The following is a 6859-nucleotide window of genomic DNA, read 5'->3' on the forward strand; positions in this document are numbered from 1 at the left end:
AGCCTGCTCCATGGAAATAAAAGGACAGCAAAGGCTGAGCCTGGATGGATGCCTTAACCAGCCACACTAGCCTACCCGCACATCAAGAGAATTGAAGCCGGCACCCCTCCCAACTTAACATGGCCTTGAAGAAGCCTCCAACTGGCCACCACAGTGTGACTCCTAATGCTGTGGATAGGTGACTTAGTGTGTATAGTGTGAATGAGTAAGAGTGATTCTCATATAAACTGGTAAGTTTGCCTCAGTTATCCATATATTATGCAATAAACCTTGGTATGCCAAACCCGTGCGTTGGTCATTTATCCAGCGCCCCCACCTGCGATTTTTGCCAAAGAAGCCACAGCTCCACTCTACACCCTCCCTAGATAACCTACTGGGTGAGAACAGGGCACCAGGGGCAGCCTCTAGGGAGCCTGCACGACAGGGTTGATGCAGTTGGTTGCAGAGAGCATGGCTCAGGCCATGGGTGCTCCTGGTCCTCTGTTCTCACCCAGTAGCATAGCTAGGGAGGGTGGAGAGCAGAGCTTTGTCTCCTGTGGCCCAAATCCTGCAGGGAAGGGAGTGCCATTCTGCTCCCCCCCATCCCATACACTGTGGGGTGCAGGGCTGCCTGGCTTCAATGGCTGAGTAGTATGCAGCTGCACCTGCATAACAAAGACTTCCTGTAGGGAAAAGGGCATTCTGGTGCCTCTGCTGCTGCCATCATACAGTGAGCTTGCTCCTCAGCTATACCAGGCTGTGCCCAGACTATTATACAACCTGTAGCTGCTACCAGAGTGTAGAGATAGCTGGGACAAGTAAGACTCCCTCTTCCCCGACTGTGGTCAGCATTTTGCCCAGAGTGTAGCAGGAACTCACTATGCCTCTGGATTCCAGCCACAAGTAGATCTCTACTGTGCTATGTTTTATGCATACACATAGGAAGAGAATCCTTTACAATCTGTAGACACAAGACAAACACAGAAAGGGAAAGGGAAAAGAAACAGAGACATGAAAAAGATGAGGTGACTTTCCAAAAGTCACATGGCAGGACTGGCTAAACCAGCTATAAACCCCAAGTCTTCATAGTCCCAGTCCTGTGCCCTACCCACTGCCAATGTAGCCCTCTCAAATCAGTTGCTTGTATTTCGCTGCCTAAGTATGGATTGAGTTGCCATACTTTCAGTACCAACTACTCTGCTGTATCTCAGCACCATTAAAAGAATACTTGCTCCATAAGGGCCTTGATGTACATTACACATTATATTGCTTGATGCATGTTATACTTAGGAGGTGTTAACTGCACTTAAAAAGCATCCTTGCATTCAAGCATTAATATATGTGCTAAGTATCATTGTAGCATAGCAAAGAGGAGTTTTCTGGTGAGGAGTATCTCCAGATCATTTTACCTAACAGGTGTCAATTTAACATCCAATTGCTCCATGGAGGTAATAGAATCAGGAGACTCTGGTCCAGTGGCGGGTGAACTAGGGCTCCAAACACCTGGAGTGCTCTCACTGGTGCCTGACCAACCTAACTGATTTCTTGTGAGCCCCCTGCCTACTAGCCAAAACTCATAGGTGATTTGTAGGGAGGGTATGGGAGGCATGTGCCCCCCTTAGATTGGCTGTTGCCACCGCCACTACCACCAGCTTCTGCGGGCAGTCACCACTCACTGCTCACCACTGCCGGCTTCTGCAGGTGGTCACCAATTGCTGCTCACCACTGCCAATGCCAACACTGGCTTCAGCAGGCAGTCGCCAACTACTGCTCACTGCTTGCAACCCCTGCCCCACCGCCACCAGCGGGTTCTGCGGGCAGTCGCCACTCGCCATCCCATCACCAGCATTGCCAGTGCTGCCACCCACAAATTGTGCCCCCCCCGCCCCCCCGTCTCAGGAGGCACCTGTTGTTCATGCCAGAACTACTCAGTTCTCCATGGGTGTCTCAGTTCTCCAGGGTGGCTGCTCACCCTGGCAGACCTACTGGTGCATGATTGGCATGGTGAGCCAGTGGTCACTATCCATAGCCCAGTTGGCCATTATTTAAGCTGTAGAGCTTTTAATCATGCCCTCCAACTTTCCCCATGGCCACACCTATGCCTTGCGGGTGTCATTATGTTGCCATTTAACTTCCTGTATAGGCTTTGGCCTTCTTAGTCTTAACCTAAAGGTTATTCTGGCTGTAGACTGGTACCCTAGAGCTACTGATTCTGGCCTGGCTTTTCAGTTTTAGATTCTCATCAGCCTCAGGCCACCTCAGTTGCCCACCCTGGGCTCCAGCCCTGGTTTTCTCAGCCTCAGCTTACTTCTGTCTCATGTCCCTGCCCTTGGCAGGTCTCAAAACCTAGTGTACCCCTCAGGCACCCCTGTGGTCTCTTTTCCACTCCTATTAGCCGCAGCCAGCACTCCAATCTAAAACTAAAACAAAAATGTAAACAACCACTTTAAACTCAAACACTCAAAGCCCACCCTCTCTAGGTCATCATACCACTGCCAAGCAACCTCCCCACTCTCTGGCTCTCTCAGCCCTAGGAGTACCTGGCATGGCCTGAAGCTCCTAGTTCTCACCTGAGCTGGCCAGACTCCTCCTCACAGAGATCAAGGCCATACTGCCTCTCTGCCTCAGAGGCCCAAGTTTATATCCCCTCAGCAACTTCTCTTCTGGTCAGACGTTCTCTTGGCTGGCCGCAAGCCTTCAGGGCAGCTTACTGGGCAAACTGCCTTTGCTGCCTAACCAGGGTTCTGCCCTATTGTCTTATTGCTAGGCAGCTAGCCCCAAAGTAAGTACTTACAGCCAATAGGTCCCTGGCTGACTACCCTAAATGTCTTGCCCCCACCTGGGGACTTCTGATGAGGCTTCTTTCTTAAAGTAACAGGAGCCCCTGGCTTTGTTACAGATCTAAATAAAACATACCCTAAGTGTAATGTGCAATAAGGCCTTTAGGGCATTTATAAATGTGCTCCAGGATTGGGAGGAGAGGGGTACGCTTTAAATAGAGTGGCTCTGAGAGCCGCTCTAATTAAAGCACCCAAAGCATCATGTGTATCTGCATCCCTGTGCTGAAAAATTTTGCAGTGCAGAGATGCTGATACATTTGATGCTGGACTCTGCTGGAGCATGGTAATTACCATGCTCTAGAAGACTCATTTAATCAAGTCTGCTCTGACAGGCTGCTATTACAGTGCATCAGAGAAGCCTCCCTGCACATGCATATATGCCCTTAGTCATCTTCTTTCTCAGGGAACTACAAAGCAAATAGGATACTTGTTGACTGTGTCTCAATAGAGTAACCCACTACTACCTCTCTTTTCTATCTCAGGTCAAGTCAATTTTTTCATGAGCCTTCCAAAACCAGTGTTCTGACCCCTCACAAGATGATCTCCATAGTGAACACAAATTATGATTTAACTAACATTACAAAGTCATAGTAGGAGGGTATGTGCCTGGGATATCAATCCACTGCAAACTCCATCTACATAGGTAAAGCCAGGAGTGATGGAGTGTTCGGCTTTCTATTAAAGTTATGCACACACACAGGGCTCCCGGAGTATACTGTGAAAAACACTGCCTACAGAAATGCAGAATCATTACTGCACCTTTGAATCACTGCATTGTACTGTAGGTGTTTTCAAAGCTCTGAAGCTCAAATAAGTACAAAGAAGAATGTGGGAATACTGCAAAACTATGGACTTCAATCAGGGGTACACAGAAGAAGAGTAATGGGAGATCAAAGAGCTGTGATTAACTCATTGCGTGCTTAACTATCAACATGAAATGGACTCATAAGGACAAAGGAGAGAGGGATCTTAATCAACAAAAAATTGAAAGCACATAGAGAAGAAGCATGTTATACAAATAAGCATGTTGAAAGCCAGACTAGCTCAAGAGTAAGGTAGCCATATGCTGCCTATTCTGCACCCCTGCTGTATGCCTATCTCCTGGGGAAGTTTAATTACATCCTGCTGGACTCTGGCCTTGTGTTTCAGACAGATCTTTGTTTGGACGTTGCGATTTTTAAAGGCACATAAAGGAGTCAGGCATCCAACACCCAGTGTATGACAACCTTTGGTTTCTTAACTATGAAAGCAAGAAAACAGGAGCCTGAGCACAATACTTAAGCACAATAGCTGCTGGAAATTAGCAGAGCTGCATAGACCACATAGAGTTAAATATCTGACCCCAGTTACTTATTTTTAAAATCAACTATCATACTTTGCAATATATTATATTTATCCAGAGCACATTTCTGCCTTATCCACTACATTGCACTGCACGCACAATTTTCCTCATGGAGAGAGAATGAACCAAACATGACAGGTCCCATCACTTTACACACTACTAGAAGGTAGTTGGACACTGCGATATATAAGAGCCTATATAGATTTTGTTTGTTGATTTGACACATGCCAGATCAACAGTCAGGATCTCAAAATTGCGCTGTTAGACAGGAGGGTGTGATACAAAATGATATATACACACACAAACTACACAAACACTCAATGGCTTCATACACACATACACATACACAAACACAAACTTCCGTGGCTGTGTGTTAACACTAGGGGGCATTGGGGTAACTTGGTGCTTGGGGTCATGTGAGGTCAAGTGGCCCCAGGGTTACTTGAGGTCGCTGGGACTTGGGGTAACTTAAGGTCAAGTAGGCTCTGGGGTTAGTTGAGGTCAATGTACCCCGGGGTTACTTGGGATCACTTGGGAATAGGGTTATTTAAAGTTAAATTGGCCCCTGGGGTTACTTGAGGTCACTGGGACTTGGGGTAACTTGAGATTAATTAATGTTAATTGATCAAAGGAAAAAGCCAAAAGGCAGCAGACCAGAGGAGCATGCTGGGGAGAAGCCAGCACAGAGGCTGGGGCCGGAGCCAGAGCTGCAGGGGAATCAAAAGGTACTGGGAGAGGGAAACTGAGAATGGAGGAAACCAGAGGGGCTGTGGGGGAGCTGGGAGTCTGCGAGGGAGCTAAGAGGTAGGTCAGGGAGCAGCAGGGGGAGCTGGGAGTGACTGCAGGTGCCAGAGAGGGGTTCTGGGTGCCAGTAGCTGGATAGGGGCTCCGGGTACCAGGAAAGGCTGCAGGGGAGTGGCCGTGGGTGCCGGGAGCTGGAAAGGGGCTCCGGGTACCAGGAAAGGCTGCGGGGGAGTGGCTGTTGGTGCTGGGAGATGTAGAAGGGCTCTGGGTACCAGGGAAAGGCTGTGGGGGAGTGGCTGCAGGTGTGGGGGAAGCTGCAGTGGAAACTGGGAAGCCAGATTGGGAAGCAAAAAAGGCTCCAAAAGCTGAGGAAGCTGGAGAGGGGCTCCAGGTGCTGGGGGCGGCTGCAGGAACTGGGAACCTGCAACGGGGAAGAGGCTCCGGTTGCCAGGAGGCCTGGAAAAGAGCCTCGGCTGCGGGGAGAGGTTGCAGGTCTCAGAGAGGGGCTGTGGGCAAGCAGCTCCAGGAGACACCAGAAATGCCAGGAGGTGGGATGGGTCCAGTGATGGCAGGGAAAGAGGGAAGCAGCAGAGAAAGCTGGGACAGAAAGACAGGAGGTTAGAGGCAGCAGAGACAGAGGTGGCAGAGAAAACTGGGACAGAGCCAGAGGCCGGGGAGGAATCCGGTGGTTAGAAGAGAGGCTAGGATAGTTGGTAAGAAAATCAGGAGGCAAGTCCAGGGTTTGGTGAGTGGAAAGCTGGGAGGCCCAGAAAGGGAGCTGGGATGACAGGGAGACAGGGAGAGACAGACAGAAAGAGAGACATGGGAGGAAGATCAGAGGGGCAGAAAGCAGAGACTGGAGCAGTGTTGGGAGGTCAGTAAGACAAAACCCAACTCGGGGCTCCAAATTAGCAGTTTTATGAAACAGGCAGTATACTATACAGCTTATGAAGTTATTGGTTCCTACACACACACACACGCACAAGCACTTACACACGTACCCACACAGTGGTAGCAGAAGAGAAAAAGGCTTGATGGAGAGATTGAAGTTAAAGTGTATAGGGACAGAGTCCGGGTCCTTTGCTTTGGGAAGAAACGTGGGTGATAGCTACCTATCCTGCGCTGTGAGTTGATCCTCAATGGCCAGTCGGGGTCTTCTCCAGCAAGGTGTAGTTCAGAGGGGGTTGCCGGCAGGGCCTGGGTCATAGCTGGCCTGGCACAGTGCTGGGCCAGACGGAGAGGGTGTCCCAAGGAGGTCACACTCTACCACCCCTTTTATAGGGGTGGGCTACCTGTGTAACCTATGGGAGGGACATGTTCAGGCAAGCACAGTTCTGCTCAGATGCCTACGTGCAGATCCAGGTGTCCTCATTGTCTGGCAGGACACAATGGTGGGGTTGCTGGTTTCTGTAGGGTCTTTGTCTTTCAAATGCTGGGTTTCTGTTCTGTTCCTGGGTGAGGTCCATGGTTCCTGGGTGAGTCAATGCAAGGCAATGGTCTGGTCATTGAGTTGATGGTCCAGTCCTTGAGTTGATCATTCAGTAGAGGCGTACTACCATTGTACCTCAAGTGCCCTTGTTCATTCCCATTCATTCAGGAAACAATTTATATAAGACTGGTTAGACATGAGTCACAGTTACAACATAGGTTACACTCAGGCAGAGGGCACAAGATGTAGGCTTGACATTCAAAATGGAAACTTGACATTACTTGACATTGCTTTATAGACATAGGCCTAAATCATATAAAACAGTAAAAATCAATACAAACATAATAGGAACATAATATAATACAATGTAAAACAGTAAAGTCAATACAAACATAATAGAACCCTATTTACAATATAAAAGGGGCTTGTTACTAGAAGGGAGTATAAGAACTTAGCTTAGCTTAGCTAGTAATACTTGTAATTACGTATAAGGGATAGAGAGGGCAGAGAGAAAGTCAGAAATGG

This window comes from Gavialis gangeticus, unplaced genomic scaffold (assembly GCF_001723915.1).
Source record: "Gavialis gangeticus isolate Ggan-Ray unplaced genomic scaffold, GavGan_comp1, whole genome shotgun sequence".
Lineage (NCBI taxonomy): Eukaryota > Metazoa > Chordata > Crocodylia > Gavialidae > Gavialis > Gavialis gangeticus.